Genomic DNA, 20656 nt, shown 5'->3' on the forward strand with positions numbered 1-20656 from the left:
TCAAAATATTGGACTTTGAGATGAATTAGATGGGCCAAACTTTAGAAGTTTGATAGAAATTTCAAGAGACTAACAATCATTGGAAAATCAATGAATAGTGTACTTATTACTTCTTTGCAAAATGGCAGATGTATGAGTATTTGTTTCAAAAAGGGTGATAAACATGGCCATTTATAGCATCACTTCACATCTCTGTAACAATGCTATTGATTATCAGCACTTAACTTTAGCATTATCATACCAATAACAACCAAGGGCACAGAGTAATGCTTCTTTAGATGATATGCAAATTTGGGATGGAGTAAATCTTATACCCCCTAATTTGCCATTCAATAAGTTCAAGACTGATCTGATTCTTACCTATCCCTGATAACCTAGATTGGATTAGATTCCCTACAATGTGGAAACAGGCCCTTCGGCTCAACCAGTCCACACCGACCCTCAGAAGTGTAACCCACCCAGACCCATTTCCCTCTGACTAACACACCTAACACTATGAACAATTTAGCATGGTCAGTTCACTTGACCTGCACATCTATTGGACTGTGGGAGGAAACTGGAACACCTGGAGGAAACCCACGCAGACATGTGGAGAATGTGCAAACTCCACACAGACAGTCACCCTAGGCTGGAATTGACCCTGGGATCCTGGTGCTGTGAGGCAGCAGTCTGAGCCACTGTGCCGCCCCTTTAACTCCCTTGGACTCCCTTGTTTGTCAAGAATATCTACCTCTGCCTTGAGAGCAAATTACACAATAATATTTTATTCCAAGGTATTTCACATGAAATCTATAAAATTAAGTAAGACATTTCAGCCAGATTGGGGAGATGGCCTTCTGAGGAAGGGTCACTGGACCAAAATGTTAACTTTAATTTCTTTTCACATCTGCTACCAGACCTGCTGAGCTTTTCTGGCAACTTCTGTTTTAGTTTCTGATTTACAGCATCCTCAGTTCTTTTGTTTTATTTTAGGGTAGTTATTAAATTGGGAAGGCTTGAGGGTCCAGAGTGGACAAGTGCAGATTTCTCCAATAATTGGAGGGGTTTACAGGGAGGGACAAAGCTGTAGACAAATCAATATGTTCCCGTTTACTTTGTATGGTCAAATAAGTAATCATTTGTGATTTCAATGAGAAATATTTTGGTACAATGGCAGGACAGAAATCTCTCTGCAGATATTCAAATTTGGGAAGACAGGAACTTGTCCAGTTGAATTATGTTACAAGAGGAGATTGTTAGTGTGCTATGGTCAGCCAGTGACTCGAGCAATGTGGTGGTTTTGGATGCCAAAAAACAAGGATGATGATCAAACATTGAAAGCTGATCCCTAGGTTGAGGGGTTTGAGTCTGATCTTTCAACACAGAGAGATGATCTTAGACTTGTGTTAAATAGTAAATGGTTTAGGAAACTTTAATCTGGAATAAAGTAAGAGTAGTAGAAGGGAGCACAAATTCAAATTATAAAAGGTACCTAAGTTGTATAAAGTTCATCCTATTGCAAGTAAACTGCTTTGATACCTGGTGAATGTTTATCTATTACACTTAACTCCCAGTCTAAATTTGGAAATTAGTTATATTAATTCAAAAAAATGTCATCAGGAGATTAACTTAATCTAATCATGGATCCATTTTAATACATTCTTTAATACACTTTATTATCTTAAGTGCTATGCCAAGGGATGGAAGTGACTATAGTCTTCATAGCAACAACTGTTTAACCTTACTGGAATTTTTTTTTAAGCCAATCTCTAATGTTGTCCAGCTGCTTTCTTTGTTGCCAGCTGTCTGTTCTTCTGTCAATCCTACTGGTAGTGATTAGGCACTCCAACATTTCTGCTTAAGATCCATAGAACATCATTTGTCTCCTTGTGGTTTTAAAGTTTCCTCTTGTTCTTCTGGTCTCAATTAATACTATGTTAATTACTTACTCAACCCAATTCCCTCTTGGGTTCCTTCGTAATCACCAATGTTTTACATTGTCAATTTTATTTTCTTTTTCCCAATCCCTGAACTCCATATCTGTAATTCATTAGATCATCTTGACGTTAGTCAGTAAAGTGCGAATTGTTGAATTTTGAATTCCATTGGATTATTTAATACTGAGGATTTTGATGGACTGAAACAGTTAAATGGACACAGGGTTTCACCTGACCCACAAAAGATGGCAAAAGTGAGGACTGCAGATGCTGGAAACCAGAGTTTAGATCGGAGTGGTACTGGAAAAGCACAGCAGGTCAGGCAGCATCCGAGGAGCAGGAAAATCGACGTTTCAGGCAAAAGCCCTTCATCAGGAATAGAGGCAGGAAGTCTCCAGGGTGGAGAGATAAATGGGGTTTGGGGGTGGAGGGGTGCTTGGGGAGAAGGTGGCAAAGAGTACAATGTGAATGGGGGTGGAGATGGAGATGATAGGTCAGAGAGGAGGGTGGGGTAAGATAGCAAAGAGTACAATGCCACACAAGATGGCCAAGTTCATGAATCCAGTTTGGATTAGTGAAAGATTAATCTGAGCTGCAATCGACATTTTACCTAAGAGAATTAGATGAATCAGCCCCATGAAAGGTACGAAAAAAGCCCTTCTCTCCAGTTTTGTTTTACACCACTGTTAGAAACTTCATATGTTGGAGATGAAAACTCATCTACAATTAAGCTTAAATTCATAACTTGTGGGGACAGAATATACAGCTCTCTTATATTTCTAGGAGCTTATTCAGCAAGGCAGGAGAGATGGATTATGGGCTGCAGAACTGATCAAAGGATCGCAAAAGTGTTGTCTCTGCCTCTTGAGTCAAAATGTGACTGATTACAGCACTGAGTGGAAGGGTACAACAAGAAATCAAAAGTTAAAAGATTACTGCAATATTTGCAACTGCTCATGGCTGCAAGAATCCAAATTGTGATCATGGGTTAAAACCTTGCATCACACAAACACTCAAAGGAATGTACTTTGACACTTGACACTCTCTTGCTTTATCTCTGGCCGAAGTGACAGCACAAAAGGTGTATGCTGATGTTCCTTGGTGCTATCTTACTGTTTGGTTTAGTGGGTAATTGTTCTTTTTTAATTTGAGAAAGCTTTGTAATTGGCTCCTTGTTGCTGTAGTAAAATTTAGGTAATGATGTTTTTAATTGGAGAAAGTTTAGCTTGACACTAGGAAGAACTTAAACCTTTGTTTTGACTGACCATAAAGGTTAGAAAGAGGAAAAACTAGTTCACCCCCTCTCACGTGATTGTTACAATCCTGAACAATAATCCCCCAATGTTGTATGTGCAGGCAAATGAAAGAATTGGAGTGGCAAAAAAAATTCCTTCAAAAGCCATGCTACAGCACACTGTAAAAAACCCTTTTTTGGATCTGTAAAACTATATTGCTAAGATGTCCACATTCACAGAACAGAATAACGTAGCTGACCAACAATTACTGGTACTGACCTTGGAAGACTTAGATGTTTCAAGGTACTTAGAGTTCAGTTGTACTGAATAGTCAGGAAGACAAATCGTAAAATGAGTGTAAAACCATCTTAAATTGTAAGGTGAAGGTTCTGAGAAAAATTAAAATTGGAGCAGCAGAGTTAGAACTAGGTCATCAAACAAAAATTCCAGGAAAGAGGAAGGAAGCTTAAATTGAAACAGCTCAAGCTAGGAGGGGAAATCTTAATATGTTGATGGCAGCTCCAGTACAGGAGCCACTTAAGTCCAATTTAGACTTCATTAAGTTTGTTATTGTGACTTTACTAAGATAAATATTCTTTGCTTCTTTGTTCAAAGGAAAAGGAAGGCATGTGTAATTTGGACTCAATGATTCATATCTTGGACTTCTGTCTCAATCCTCACTTAAATGATGAAATTCCCATTACCTCATATACTTATCACTACCAGTTTGTTTTTCCGTGGTTTAGTTCTACTTGGTTTAATGCTCAGAAACAGTTTATGCTACTTATATTGTTTTAATATGGAAGTTTGTAGAGTATACTCTTGTCGACAAAATGAGTTAAATCTGGATTATTCAATTACAAACTTGCTTTGTTATATAGCTAATGAATACAAGAGTTACATTTAGTTAATTGCTATATTTTTTAATATACTAGTACAAGGACTTGGCTGGGCCATGATAAGGGCTATCAAGCTTGGGTCTGCTATATCTCTCTCTTATTCAACCTTCAAAGTCTGGATCTTAAACAAGAATGATGCTTGTCGACCTTACAACTGTAAGTCTAAAACATTTAGGTTATGCTCTTCACCTTGTGCACAATCCCATGCTGTATTTCTCTGTCAAATAAACCTAAGTAAAGTCACATGATGCTAGAATGTCAATCTATATTGGCTATATTTAAGCACACTGTAATATCAGATTAATCAAATAGATTAATTGTGATTATAACTGAACTAAATCAATCCTAAAATGTTAGTTTCAATTATTAGTTTCCCTCCTAGTCCTATATCTGCCAACAAAGTTGGTGATGTAGCATCATGAGATTGAAACCTCAGTTTTAGCTATGAGTGTTGTGACTTCTGGCTTGCCTTTCTGCACTTTTTATTGATATGATTTGATGGGTTAGGATTATAGATTGAGTTAATGTTTATGGGGATATGCTGGATCATGAGGCTGTAGGTTGTGATTGAATATAATTCTGCTGCTACTGATAGTCTACGGTGCCTTACGGATGCATGGTTTTGACTTATTGGATCTGTTAACGTCTCTCCCATCTGGCAAGGTGATACTGCCAAACAACATGATTGAGAGAAGAAACAGAAATAGCTATGAATGTCGTAAGTCCGAAACCAAGACAGTAATTGCTGAAAAAGCTCAGCAGGTCTTTCAGCATCTGTGAAGAGAAATCAGAGTTAATGTTTCAGGTCCAGTGACCCTTCCTCAGAACTGATGGTAGCTAGGAAAATGTTTTTTTTTAAATGCAGAATATAATGTGGGCGGAGGGGGTAAGGAGTAAACCATAAGTGGGGATAGAGCCCAAGAGAGAGAAAAACAATTGGACAAAGGACTGAATAACGATCTGGTTAGGAGGATGAATAGCTGTTAATGGAGACCGTTCATGGCTAATGAAGTGTCCTGACAAAGGGTTTTGGCCCGAAATGTTCACTTTCCTGCTTAACAGATGCTGTCTGACCTCCTGTGCTTTTCCAGCTCCATATCTATTGACTGTGTTAGAGGCTAACAATGAGTAGTGTGTAACAGCAGACTGTGAGATCACAAGGCTTGGTGTGTGGGGCGGGATCGAGGACATAGGAGAGTTCAAGCTCTAAAGTTATTGAACTGTATATTAGGTCCCCAAGCTTATGCTGAGCTTTGCTAGAGCACTGTAGCAAGTCTGAATCAGAGAGACTGGTCAGGGAACAGGGTGGTGTGTTGAGGAAACAGGTAGCTGGAAGTTCAGGGTCGTTTTCACAAGTGTAACATAGGTGTTCTGTGAAGAGGTCACCCAGTCTATATTTTGTTTCCCCAATGTAGAGGAGACCACATTGTGACAGCAAATGCAATAGATTAGATTGTGTGAAGTACAGGTAAAGTGCTGCTTCACCTGGAAGGTGTGTTTGTGCCTTTGAGTACTGAGGAGGGAGGATGTAAATGGGCAAGTGTTACACATTCGGCTATTGAAGGGGAACGTACCATGGGGATGTGGGGGGATGTTGGAAGTGAAAGAAGAGTTGACTAAGGTGGCCTAGAGGGAACGGTCCCTGCTGAAGGCAGACAAAGAAGGGACGGGAAATATGTGGCTGGTAGTTGGCCAGCGACATCTTGCTGGAGATGGCAGAAATGATGACTAATGAATTTCTGGATGTGGATGTTAGTGCGATAGTAGATCAGGGGAAACCCTATCGCTGTTGCGGGAGGGAAGAGAGTTGGTGAGGGTTGGTGCAGGAGATGGTTAAAATCTGGTTGAGGGCCCTGCCAACAACTGTGCTGGGGAATCCTCAGTTGAGGAAGAAGGTAGGCATTTTGGAGGCTCCCTTGTCAAAGTTGACATCATCTGAACATATGCGATGGAGATGGAGGAAATTGGAGAATGGAATAGAGTCTCGAATTGGAAAGGTACATTGATTTCCATCCCATCCTCACTTTCGTCTGGTCTATCTCTGACTCTTCCCTTCCTTGACATCTCTGTTTCATTTTCTGGGCATAGGTCGATCACTAATATCCACTATAAACCCACCGACTCCCATATTTACCTGGACAATACATTCTCGCACCCTATTTCCTGTAAAGACTCTATTTCTTTCCAAGTTTCTTTCCTCCTTAGTTCCTTCATCTTCTGCCTAAGATCAAGTCTGTCAGACTGCTTAAGAGTTGTTAAGATTTGTCAAGCTCAGTCAGTAGTGGAGTAAGCCTCTCTCACTGATACCTATTGAAGTCCCCAATCAGAGTACATTTGGTGCTCTTAGTACTCTAAAGTGGTGTTCAGCATGGAGGAATGTTGATTCACCAGCTGTGGGGAAGGGGTGGGATTTTTAGTAGTTACACGAGCAAGATGTTCCCTTGCCCAGACTTTTTAAAAAATGGGATAAGGATGTTTAGCTTAACATTTATTGCCCATCGCAGACAGCAGTTAAGAATCAACCATATTGCTGTTAGCCTGGAGTCACTTGTAGTCCAGACTAGACAAGGGTGGCAATTTCCTTCCAAAAAGGACACTATATTCTTATTCCAACCACAATTTCATTGTCATTTTTATTGAATTTAAATTCCCCCATTTTCCATTGTGGGATTCAATCTTGGGTCTCCAGAACAATACACGGGCCTCTGGCTTAACAGTCCAGTGATAACACCAAGGCCACTGTTCTTCATGACCTCAGTTCATGAGATGCGGAGTCCATGTTGAGGACTTCACTGTAGATATATTTATATTCACATCCTCAATCCAACAATAGGAAAGCCCAGAACATCAGTGCAAATGACAAGGCTGAAGGATTTGCATCAACCTTTAGCTACACATGCTGAGTGGATGATCTACCTTAACTTCCTCCTAAAGTTCCCACCCAGTCTTTAACCAACTCAATTCACTCCATGTGATAGCAAGAAATTTTTAGCAAGAAATGTTCAAGATACTTAAAAGGCTATGATCTCGGATAATACTCTAGCAATAATTCACTATTCCTTATACTGAAGACTGGAGCTCCATAACAAGCCATGTCCTTAGCCAAGCTGTTCCAATACATCTATCAATGTGGAAAATTGTATGTCCAGTACACAAAAGGTCAGACTAATCTCACAAAGCTGATTAACACCTGAATCAATCTACTCAATCATCAACAAAGTGATGGAAAGGACATCAAGTCTACTCGTAAAATAATTACCTGCTCAATGACCTCACCACACCCCTTTTAGGGTAATGACCATTTTGGTTTCACCAGGGTCATGTGGCTTCTGACCTCATTACAGCCTCAGTCCAAATGATCAACAGATATGATGTGAGTGACTGCCCAAGGCAACATTTGACTAAGTATGACATAAAGAAATGAGAACAAAACTGGAGTCAATGGGATTCGGGAAGTACTCTCCACTGGTCATTGTCAAACCCACCATGATGGAAAGCGATTGTAATTGAAGCTTGATCTACATCCAACCATTTTCATCAATGATTTTCTGTCCATCATAAGTCAGAAATTCACTTCATTAATGACGACACAATATTCAGCATCATTTGTGACGACTCCAATACTGAATCAGTCCGTACTATGTGCAATTAGACCTGGACAATACCAGGCTTGGGCTGACAACTGGCAAATAACGTTTGTGACACATGTCCCAGATAATGACGATTTCCAACAAGAGAGAATCCAACCACAGGTCCTTGACATTCAATGGCATTGCCATTGCTAAATTTCTCATTAATGATAACTGCCAGTATATTTATAATGAGAAACTGAATTGGACAAGCTATATAAATAAAAAGTTATATAAATATTCACCAACATCTCAAGGGCAACTAGACAAGCCAGGCCAGCCAGGGACATCCATTTCCAAAGTGAACAAAAAGCTACGAGAGCAGGTCAGAGGCTAGTAATTTGGACACAAATAACCCATCTTTTGTCTGCACAATACTCTCCAACTGACAGTTGGGTTCAGGATCTAAAAAAACTCAAGTTTTACACCATTCAGCCCATTTGATTGGCATTGCATCCACAACCTTCAGCACTCTTGTCAACTTTTATAGGTGTGCCTTCAAGAGCATTCTGTCTGGATGTATCACTACCTGGTATGGCAACTGTACCATTCAAGATCGGAGACGGTTACAGAGTGCGATGAACTCGGCCTGGGCAATCACAAAGGCCAACCTCCCATCTATAGAATCCATCTCCCAGGCCCGCTGTCAAGGAAAGGCCACCAGCATTCTTAAAGAGCTATCTTACCCTGGCAATGTTTTTCTACAACTACCATCGGGGAGAAGATACAGAAGCCAGAACACACGCACCAGCTGGTTTCACAACAGTCTCTGCCCTACTGTTGTTAGAATACTGAATGGACTCTCAAACTCTTAACATTCGCTTGTACCTGTGTTTTTGTTTTTGCCGCTGTTTTCCTATTATTTACTTACTATCTATGCTACTTAACTATGTGATCTGCCTCGCAAGACAAAGCTTTTCACTGTGCCTTGGTGCGTGACAATAAGTTCAGTTCAATTCAACTCACTTCACCCACCACCAAAACACCGTAGGAGCAGTACGGTGCACTGCAAAGTTTCACCAAGGGTCCTTACCATCTAGAAGGACAAAGTCAAAAGATGCGTGGGATACCACCACCTGCAAGTTTTCCTCGAGCTACACACAATCCTGACTTTGAAATATATCACTGTTCTTTCACTGTCACTGAGTCGAAATCCTGGGGCTCCCTTCCTAACACCACTGTAGGTGATCCTATACCGTCAGAATGTAGTTGTTAAAGAAGATGGCTCACCACATCTCTTTGAGGGCAATTAGGGATGCGCATAACATTTCAGAAGGTCCAAAAGATGAAATCAGATGGTATAATGGGGTGATGGTAAGTTGGATACGAAATTGGCTCGGTCATAGAAGATAGAATAAAATATAAAACATGAAGTAAAAATATAAGCACTACCGCAGTTCGGCGGGGGAAGGGAAAAGAAAACAGGAGTGTCAGAGGTTCTGTTCACTCAGAGCTGGCTGTGAGGGAGCTGGATCAGTGTGAATGAAGGATTTTGCTTTTTTTTTCCCCTGTATTAGATAGAGAGGAGAGAAAAAAATAAAAACAAGAAGTAGTTGTTAACAGCGTTTAAATAATACGTTAGAAATAAGACACAGCTAAAGATTTGACATTACAGTCAGACAAAACAGATTTCAAATAAGTGTTAACTTGCAGTTGCTACATACAGGGGTTACCACACATGGTCTGACCACCCACGCCAGGTCCAGTCCAACTGTCCCCACTTTGCTTCAAGCCTCCAGTCTGCTTCGCACTGGCTATTAGCTGCTCCAAGGTAAGTTTTCTCCAAGACTACTTCCCCACGCCGGCTGCTGCTCTGAGACTACTTCCCTGTGCCGGCCGCTGCTTCGAGACTACTTCCCCACGCCGGCTGCTGCTCTGAGACTACTTCCCCACGCAAGCTACTGCTTCGAGACTACTTCCCTGTGCCGGCCGCTATTCTGAAACTACTTCCCGTGCCGGCTGCTGTCTAGAACTACTTGACTGTGCTGAACGCTGCTCTGAAACTACTTCCCCGCGCCGGCCGTTGGACTGGTACTACTTCCCTGGGCAGGCTGTTGCTCCGAGACTATTTCCCCATGCTGTCCGCTGCTCCAGAACCACTGCGACCAGTGACGTTTCCCAAGGATCAGTACTGGGACTGTTGTTTGTCATGTAAATTCGTTATTTAGATAAAAATGTAGGTGGTCTGATGTCTGGAGTTGTGGATAGTGTTGAATGTTGTGAAAGAATACAACAGGATATAGATCAGTTGGAAAGTTGGGTGGAAAAATGGCAGATGGGGTTTATTTCAGACAAGTGTGAGGTGATCCACTTTGGGAGGTCAAATGCAAAAAGTAAATGGCAGGACACCTAAAAACACTGATATACAGAGGGATCTTGGGGTGCAAGTCCACAATTTCCTGAAAGTGACATACCAGTGTATAAATGGTAAAGAAGGCATATGGTATGCTTGCCAGTCATGTTGCAATTGTATAAGAATTTAGTTTGGCCATATTTGGAGTATTGTGTGCAATTCTGATTGCCACACTATAGGAATGATGTGGAGGCGTTAGAGAAGGTGCAGAAAAGATTTGCCATTCTTGAAGGGTCACTGAAGCTGAAATGTTAATTCTGATTCCTCTTCACAGATGCTGCCAGACCTGCTGAGCTTTTCCACCAACTTCTATTTTTGTTACCAGGAGGTTGCCTGGACTAGAGTGTAGTAGCCATAAGGAGAAGTTGGACAAACATGGACTTTTTTTTGCTAGATTGTCAAAGGCTGAGTGGTGAACTAATGTATAACCTTGTGAGAAGTATGGATAGGGCAGATAGCCAGAGTCTTTTTCCTATGGTGGAAATATCAGATATTAGGGGGCATAAGTTTAAAGTGGGGGGGGGAAGGAGTTTAAAGGAGATGTGCAAGACAACATTTTTAGATGGAGGGTGGTAGATGCCTGGAACACACTGCTAGGAGAGGTCATAGAAACAGATAGGATAGCAATGTTTAAGAGGCATTTAGACAGACACATGAACTGGCAGGGAATAGAGGGATACAGACCATATGCAGCACATGGGATTCATTTAGAATGGCATCATGGTCAGCACAGACATGGTGAGTTGAAGGGCCTGTCCTGACCTGTTCTATATTCACCATCTGTCATGGTAGGATTTAACCTGGTATCCTCAGAACATGAGCAATGAGTTCTGCATTATTAATCCAGAAACTATGTAACTATTTTACAGCCTTCCTAGTTATTTCATTCTGACCCCTTTATTGCAATATCGACTACATTTCATTTTCTCATATCAGGGAAGTAACACAATGATATGAAACATGGGGACTACAGATCTTTGAATGCTGTTGTCCAAACATTGTGGATTTTAAAAAGCAGTCAAAAATATTTACTTGATTCCGTCCCCAATGTTGCCGCACAACATTTTAGAACACAAATTCTCAATTCAAGACTCAAGCTGATGTTTTTTTCTTCAATTTGTTTAGTTCTGTAAAAAAATCCTTCACAAAATCAACAAATCAGTCTGAGCTGATACTAACGTTTCTGCCAAAGGACAATGAAACCAGTGTACTCTCACCACCCACCCCATGAAATGCATGAAAAGGCTTTAATTTCTTACTTTAATCCCGCCACTGTAAGAAATGTCACATGTTGGACATGGAACCTTGTCTACAATTATGAAGTCTAAGAACATAACTTCCCCAGGCACAGAATATTACACAGATTATATTTTGAGGAGCTCCTTTTACAAAACAGGAGACATTTAGAACTGGAAATGGCTCTCCCTTTCTCTCTCTCTGACTCTCGAGAGGAAAAACATTTGTTACAGCACTGACTGTAAAGGACCATCAGAATGCCAAGGACTTAAAAGATAGCTGCAGGTATTTACTTCTGGAGACAGTCCAAGAATCCAACAAATCAATTGTGAATTCAGGTTAAAACCATACATTATGCGGTCACTCAAAGGACTTTAAACAATATATTCTTTTATCTTTGTAGTGGGCACCATCCTTTCGTACCTGTATGTGGATGAAGGCTGAAGTGACTGCACAAAGGCTGTATCACATTTTTATTATTATTTTTAGGATAAGCAGCTACTAAACTTATTTTTATTTTTATCTTAAGGCAATCTTGCAATTGGCTCCTTACTGCTGTGGTAAAAGTCAACCATATTTTTTTGTTGAGGAGAGGTGTGGCTCATGCTAAGAAGAACTTAAACCTTTGTTGTGACTCATTAGGGAGACTGGAAAAATGGAAACTGGTTCACCCTTACTCACTGTATCATCAAGGATTACATTTTTGTACATGTTTTCATGTTTCAAGACTCAAGCTGACATTTGTTTGACTATTGCTTAATTTAGTAAAAACATTTTTGCCTTGTCTAATTTTTTTTTGTACCTCAATGCTGTGTTTAATATCAGAGGTTGGTGTTTCACAGACAGTTAAATTGACTGACATGTTCTAACTTGCTTCTTTACTGTGCTATTCGCTGACTGGAATATCTTCTTTCTTTGTCATGATAACAGTTTTCTTGCATGAGTGTTAGCCCATATCTTCCAGTTTCTTTTATGACTGCATTGATTATTTTTTGTAGGTAAGTATTGTAAAAATGGATGAAGACACCTGTGTAGGAAAATACGAAATACAAACAGTAGTAGGCCAGTCAGCCTATGGATTCCATTAAGCCTTCAATTGACCTTCTATCTCATTGCCATTTTATTGCACTACCGCATATTACTTAATATTTAACTTTAGGAAACAATCAATATCTATTCAATGTTAAATATATTCAATGACTTAGCCTGCAAAGTCCTCTGGCATACAGAATTACAAAGAAGCACCACCTGAGAGATCTTTCCTCATCTCAGTTATAAATGGCTTATCTCTTATTCCTAAACTATCCTTTCTGGTTTCAGATAGCACAGACAGGGGCAAGTTCTTTACTGTGTTTATCCTGTCAAACGTTGTAGGATTTTTGTATAATTCAACCACCCCTCATTCTTCTGAACTCCTGAAAATACAGGCTCAATATCCTCATCCAACCTTGGGAAAAGAAACCAACCCTACATGTAATTCTTAGTGTGTGGTCTTATAAAAGCTATATTCAATTTCAGCAAGAGTCCTTCTTGCTGAAATCAAATCCTCTTATAATGAAGGCTAATGTGTCATTTCTTATGGACCAAACCAGACCTCCTCAAAATATTTTAAGAAAGTAGCCTTGAGCCGAACTTTTTTCTTACTTTAAAAGGTAGATGTGAATTGTATTTTCCAGATGTGATGCTACTTGATGTTAAGGAAAACACAATTTCTTTTAAAATGCAAATAGTTAAAATACAATTGAAAGAAAGAGGTATTTAAAATCGTTAATTATTGGAAAACTTAACTGAATTATAGGTACCAGTACCGATTACTAATTAACTGTTCTAATATAGAAACATCCCACAAACAGACCTCTTGGTAAAAAGGTAAATTCAGACACAGATTCTCATATGCTATTTTCTGATTCAGGAAGACATAACAATAAGAGAGATTTCAGAGAAAGTAGCACCTACGACTTCTTTACTGAAGCTCCAACCATTCTGACATCCAAAGAGCTTCTGACTGCTACAGCTAAAACAAGCAGAATACAATAGTTTTCTTGAACACTATGTAATGGAACCAACAAGAGAGGAAGCTATCCTGTGTAATGAGACAGGAATAATTAATGATCTCATCATTAGGAATCCTCTTTGTAAACCAACCACAGTATGGCTGAATTTAGAATACACATGGAGAATGTGAAGATAAAATCCAATACCACAGTCCTGTGCTTAAACAATGGAGATTACAATAGGATGAGGGAGGACTTAGCTACAGTAGACTGGAAACAAAGATTTTATCATGGGACAGTTGATGAGCAGTGAAGGACTTTCAAAGCAAGTTTTCAAAGTGCTCAGCAAAAGTATGTTTCAGAGAAGAGGAAGGACTGTAAGAGAAAGGTGATCTGCCATGGATGTCTAAGAAATAAGGGAGGCCATCAAATTGAAAGAGAAGGCCAAGTTCAATGGGAATCTAGAAGATTGGGAAAACTTTAAGGTCAACAGAAAGCCATAAAAAGAATTATAAAGAAAAGTAAGATAGAACATGGTGTTATGGACTAGGCCAGACCACTCAAAACATTCTTAAATAGGCAACCCAGACCGTAACTTTGCAATTTGCGTTGGTAAGTGTACAATGAAGATTACCTGGAGTATATTAGCTAGGTTGACTACCAGATTTTAAAACAGGCAAAAATTTACCCACAACATTATGGAATGAAACACAAAGAACACCTACAGAACTCAGTCTATCCGAACTAGACTTAATTATGCTGTTCCTGATATACACAACAGTCCCAATAAACAAACCCCTTAAACACAGAGCAAAAAATGAAACAACAGCTTACAGTTTGAAGTTAGAAGAGCAGAAGGAGAGAGAGTCTAGCAGCCTGTTTCCACACAGTCTACTGCTGAACTGACTCAACCAAGACTCAAGTTTATTGGACTGACCACTCCCCTTTCATTATACAAGTCACTTCTAAAATCGTACGTTTGGCCTAAAGTCTCGACTGTTTACTTATAAACAAAAAAGCCTTTCATCTCTGTACCATACCAGTCGATTCGTAGCCTGAGTGGTTTACGACCCCTCTGACAAAAAACAAGGACACAGGATCCTTGAGAAAAGGAACAGCTTTTAGAAAAAAAGACCAGCTTTGTGACACCTCCCCTTAAAAAAAAGAACCATAATATCAAAAGATGGCTTCATTTTTAAAACACTTCAGAAAAACTGGTTAGTAGTCTAAAACACACATGTACACTACACTAACTATACACATACAAACATGCACATTTGAGTTCAGGCCATGGCACACCCGCCAGTGAACACCTCTGTATCTCATTCGAGTCTTGACAACACATCAGCATTCACGTTTTTGCGACCTGCCACATGCATAATTGTCAAATTGAATGGCTGCAACAACAAGCTCCATCTCAACAGTCTGGCATGTTTGTCCTTGAATTTCTCCACAAATGTCAATGGGTTATTGAACATAGAATATGGAACAATACAGCACAGAACAGGCCCTTCAGCCCACAATGTTGCGCTGACCTGTGAACTATTCTCAGCTCATCTCCCTACACTACCCCATAATCATTCATGCGTTTATCCAAGGATTGTTTAAATCTTCCTAATGTGGCTAAGATTGCTATGATCAGTGGATACAATTGTCTCAGATGTGTTGCTGGTAATATGAACACTGAAATGTTGTAATGCCAACACGAAGTTCAAAGTCTCTTTCTCTCCCGTTGAATATTTCTGTTGATGAACATTCAATTTCCTGGAAAAATACCCTATGGATCTTTCTAGTTCCTTGTCATCCTCCTGTAGGAGCACCGCATCGACACCCACATCACTGGCATTGATAGCCACCTTGAAAGGCTTCGTGCACAGAGGTGTGGCTAAAATTGAGACAGTGGTTGACACAGTTTTTGGGCTGTCAAATGCCTTTTGACAGTCTGCTGTCCATTTAAACTTCTTGCCCTTTTTTTAACAGTGCGGTGAGTGGAGCAGTCACAATGCTAAAATTCACCACAAACTTTCGGTAAAATCCACACAATCTCAGGAACCAAAGTACTGTTTGTTTCATTGACAGTGTGGGAAATTCCCCAATTACTTTCATTTTTCCATCCCATGGGGCCATTTGTCCGTGTCCAATAACATTGCTCAGGAAGATGACTTGGGCTTTGGCAAATTTACTTTTAGCTAGGTTTACCACCAAGCCTGCCTTCCGAAGTTGATCGAATAAGTCCAATAAATGCTGTAAGTGTTCCTTCCATGAGTGACTAAAAATCACCAGGTCATCAATGTAATCAACACAGTTGGGTAACCCGGTAATGACTTTATTAGTCAGTCACTGAAATGTGGCTGGAGCATTTTTCATACTAAATGGCATAACTTTAAACTGATATAGCCCATTTGCTGTTACAAAAGCCGAAGTTGCCTTTGTGCTCTCTGACAGAGGGACCTGCCAATAGCCTTTGTGCAAGTCCAACTTAGAAATGTAACTTGTTTGCCCCCCTTTTCGACCCAATCCTCCAACTGCAGAATTGGATATGCATCAGTCCTTGTAATGGCGTTGACTTTGTGATAGTCCACACATGGCGGCATGGTGACAGAGTGGTTAGTTCACAATGCCAGAGACCAGGGTTCAATTCCTGCCTCAGGCGACTGACTGTGTGGAGTTTGCACATTCTCCCCGTGTCTGCGTGGGTTTCTTCTGGGTGCTCAGGTTTCCTCCCACAATCCAAAAAATGTGCAGGTTAAGTGAGTTGGCCATGCTAAATTGCCTGTAGTGTTAGGTGTAGGGGAATGGGTCTGGGTGGGTTGCGCTTCGGCAGATCGGTGTGGACTTGTTGGGCCTATTTCCACACTGTAAGTAATCTAATCTAATCATAGCCGTTGGGTACCATCCGGCTTTGGCACCATGAATATAGGTGAGCTCCAGTCACTAACTCACTTCGATTATGCCATCTTGGAGCATGCGCTCTATCTCCTTCTGGACTTGTGTCAACTTTAGAGGGTTATACCTATAAGGATGTTGCTTAGAAGCATTGGAAATAAGATGGACGAGCTTGAGGCTCTTTTGGAAATTGGAAGATACAATATTGTGGGGATAACTGAGACGTGGCCTCAAGTGGACAGGGCCTGGGAAATGAATATTCAAGGCTACAAGTGCTATCGTAACGACAGACTGATGGGCAGAGGGGGTGGGGTGGCCATGTTGGTAAGGGATGATATTCAATCCCTTGCGCAGGGGCACCTAGAATCAGTGGATGTAGAGTCAGTATGGATAGAGCTAAGAAATTCTAAGGGTAAAAAGACCCTCTTGGGAGTTAGCTACAGGCCCCCAAACAGTAGTCTGGATGTCGGATGTAAGTTGAATCAGGAGCTGAAATTGGCCTGTCGCAAAGATGTTACTACAGTTGTTATGGGGGAATTTCAACATGCAGGTAGACTGGGAGAACCAAGATGGTATTGCACCTCAAGAAAGAGACTTTGTGGAGTGCCTCCGAGATGGATTCTTAGAACAGCTGGTGCTGGAGCCTACCAGGGAGAAGGCAATTCTGGATCTGGTATTGTGCAAAGAACCAGAATTGATCAGGGACCTCAAAGTGAAGGAGCCATTGGGAAGTAGTGACCATAATACAATAAGCTTCAATCTGCAATTTGAGAGGGAGAGGGTACAATCGGAAATGACAATATTTCAGTTGTATAAAGGGAACTATGGAGCTATGAGGGAGGAGCTGGCCAAAGTTCAATGGTGCAATACCTTATCAGGGATGACAGTGGAGGAACAATGGCAGATATTTCTGTGTATAATGCAGAAGATGCAGAATCAGTTCATTCCAAAAAGGAAGAAAGATCCTTGGAGGAGTCATGGGTGGCCCTGGCTGACAAGGGAAGTTAAGAAACATATAAAGTTAAAAGGGAAAAAGTATAACATAGCAAAGATAAGTGGGAAAATGGAGGACTGGGAAGCTTTAAAAGAACAACAGAGGATTACTAAGAAGGAAATACGCAGAGAAAAAATTAGGTACAAAGGTAAACTGGCCAAAAATATAAAGGAAGATAGTAAAAGCTTTTTTAGGTATGTGAAAGGCAAAAAAATGGTTAAGACTAAAATTGGGCCCTTGAAGACAGAAACAGGGGAATACATTACAGGGAACAAAGAAATGGCAGAAGAATTGAATTGGTACTTCAGGTCTGTGTTCACTGGGGAAGACACAAGCAATCTCCCTGAGGTAACAAGGGCTGAAGGACCTGAACTGAAGGTAATTTATATTTGCCAGGAATTGGTGTTGGAGAGACTGTTAGGTCTGAAGGTTGATAAGTCCCCAGGGCCTGATGGCCTACATCCCAGGGTACTGAATGAGGTGGCTCAAGAAATCGTGGATGCATTGGTGATTATTTTCCAGAGTTCGATTGATTCGGGATCAGTTACTGCGGATTGGAGGGTGGCTAATGTCGTACCACTTTTTAAGAAAGGTAGGAGAGAGAAAGCAGGAAATTATAGACCAGTTAGTCTGACCTCAGTGGTGGGAAAGATGCTGGAGTCGATTATAAAGGATGAAATTATGACACATCTGGATAGTAGTAACAGGATAGGTCAGAGTCAGCATGGATTTATGAAGGGGAAATCATGCTTGACTAATCTTTTGGAATTTTTGAGGATGTAACTCTGAATATGGACGAGGGAGATCCAGTAGATGTAGTGTACCTGGACTTTCAGAAAGCTTTTGATAAAGTCCCACATTGGAGGTTAGTGAGCAAAATTAGGGCGCATGGTATTGGGGGCAAAGTACTAACTTGGATTGAAAGTTGGTTGGCTGACAGGAAACAAAGAGTAGTGATAAACGGCTCCATTTCAGAATGGCAGGCAGTGACCAGTGGGGTACCGCAGGGATCAGTGCTGGGACCGCAGCTTTTTATAATATATATTAATGATATAGAAGATGGTATTAATAATAACCTTAGCAAATTTGCTGATGATACTAAGCTGAGTGGCAGGGTGAAACGTGAGGAGGATGTTAGGAGATTACAGGGTGACCTGGACAAGTTAGGTGAGTGGTCAGATGCATGGCAGATGCATTTTAATATGGATAAATGTATGGTTATCCACTTTGGTGGCAAGAACAGGAAGGCAGATTACTACCTATTTGGAGTCAAGTTAGGTAAAGGGGCAGTACAAAGAGATCTCGGTGTCCTTTACACCAGTCAATGAATGTAAGCATGCAGGTACAGCAGATAATGAAGAAGGCTAATAGCATGCTGGCCTTCATAACAAGAGGGATTGAGTATAGAAGCAAAGAGGTTCTTCTGCAGCTGTACAGGGCCCCGGTGAGACCACACCTGGAGTATTGTGTGCAGTTCTGGTCTCCAAATTTGAGGAAGGACATTCTGGCTATTGAGGGAGTGCAGCGTAGGTTCACGAGGTCAATTCCTGGAATGGCGGGACTACCTTATGCTGAAAGACTGGAGCAACTGGGCTTGTGTACCCTTGAGTTTAGAAGACTGAGAGGGGATCTGATTGAGACATATAAGATTATTAAAGGATTGGACACTCTGGAGGCAGGAAACATGTTTCCGCTGATGTGTGAGTGCCGAACCAGAGGACACAGCTTAAAAACACAGGGTAGACCATTTAGGATAGAGATGAGGAGAAACGTCTTCACCCAGAGAGTGGTGGCTGTGTGGAATGCTCTGCCCCAGAGGGCAGCGGAGGCCCAGTCTCTAGATTCATTTAAGAAAGAGTTGGATAGAGCTCTCAAGGATAGTGGAATCAAGGGTAATGGAGATAAGGCAGGAACAGGATACTGATTAAGGATGATCAGCCATGATCATATTGAATAGTGGTACAGACTCAAAGGGCAGAATGGCCTGCCTACTCCTGCACCTATTGTCTATTATCTATTAATCAGAACAGCAGCTCCTATATCTACATCATGCACAATTAGGTTAGTACTTCCCAATCTATTTCTGCATATCTCCCCATGTGATAGTATTAACTCTTTCAGGTCATTTTGATTTTTTTGTGGAAGGTAACTCAATAATTTATGGAGAAAGTGAGGACTGCAGATGCTGGAGTCAACTTAATAATTTATCCCAATTTTTGACAACTTCCTGTTGTCCAATTTGATTTGAGGAATGTCCAATTCAGAATCCTCTGAACCTGGTTCTTCCTTCTGTGCTGTAATCATTAACACCTTCCCCTCTTGCTGTCCTTCCCTATCAAAATACCTTTTCAGCATACTCACAATTTGCTGTGAGATTTCTTCCCATCTGGAGTCCTTATCAAGTAGTTCACTTCCCTCAATTTCTTCTTGATTTGAGAAGGTCCACTAAACCTTGCTTTTAAAGGTTTACCTATTACTGGAAGTAACACTAATACCTTAACACCGATAGCAAAATTGTAAATTTGTGATTTCTTGTTTGCTTCCTGTTTCATTATATGCTGCAATACTTTTAAATGTTGTCTCGCCACCTCTCCAGCTCTATTTAGTCATTCTCTAAAATTTGACACATATTCCAAAGTGTGGTCTCTGAATTCTGACTTATTAATTTCTCCTTAATCAATTCTAATGGTCCTCTTACTTCATGCCCAAAAAATTAATTCAAATGGACTAAATGTGGTTGATTAACTTGGTGCATCTCTGATCGCAAAAAGGACAAACTGAACTCCTTTATCCCAATCAATTGGATAATCCTGACTATAAGCCATCAACATGGTCTTTACTGCTTGATGCCATCTCTCTAGTGCTCCCCGTGATTCTAGATGGTATGCAGTAGATGCAAATTGCTTTATTCCCAAGTTATCTATAAGGTCCTTGAATAGCTTGGATGTGAAGTTTAATTCTTGATCTGACTGGATCTCTATTGGTAGTCCGTATCTAGTAAAAAATTTGATTAATTCTTCTACATCCCTTTTAGCTGTGATATTGCATAATGGGATTGCTTCTGAAAATCTAGTCGATACATCCATTATTGTTAATAAATACTTATTCCCACTTTTTGTTTGAGGTACGGGATCTATGCAATCAATCAGACTCTTGTGAAATGTTCCTCAAGTGCTGGAATAGGTATTAACGGTGTAGGTTTATTACTGCCTGTTGTTTTCCAATTAGCTGACATGTATGACATGTCTGGCAAATTTCAACTACATCCTTGTGTAGTCCAGGCCAGTCAAAATGTCTTTGGATTTAAGCCTGTGTTTTCCGTACTCTGAAATGACCTCCAAGTGGTAGCTCATGCACTACTTGCAGCAGCTCCTTCTATACCATACTGGCAAAACAATCTGATGAACGTCTGCCCATTTCTCATTAGCTTGAAAGTGTGATGGTCTCCATTTCCTCACTAAGACATCATTTTTCAGTTAATAACACACAGGGATATATTCCCTTTCCTTCTCGG

The sequence above is a fragment of the Hemiscyllium ocellatum genome, chromosome 19 (assembly GCF_020745735.1).
Source record: "Hemiscyllium ocellatum isolate sHemOce1 chromosome 19, sHemOce1.pat.X.cur, whole genome shotgun sequence".
Taxonomy (NCBI): Eukaryota; Metazoa; Chordata; class Chondrichthyes; order Orectolobiformes; family Hemiscylliidae; genus Hemiscyllium; species Hemiscyllium ocellatum.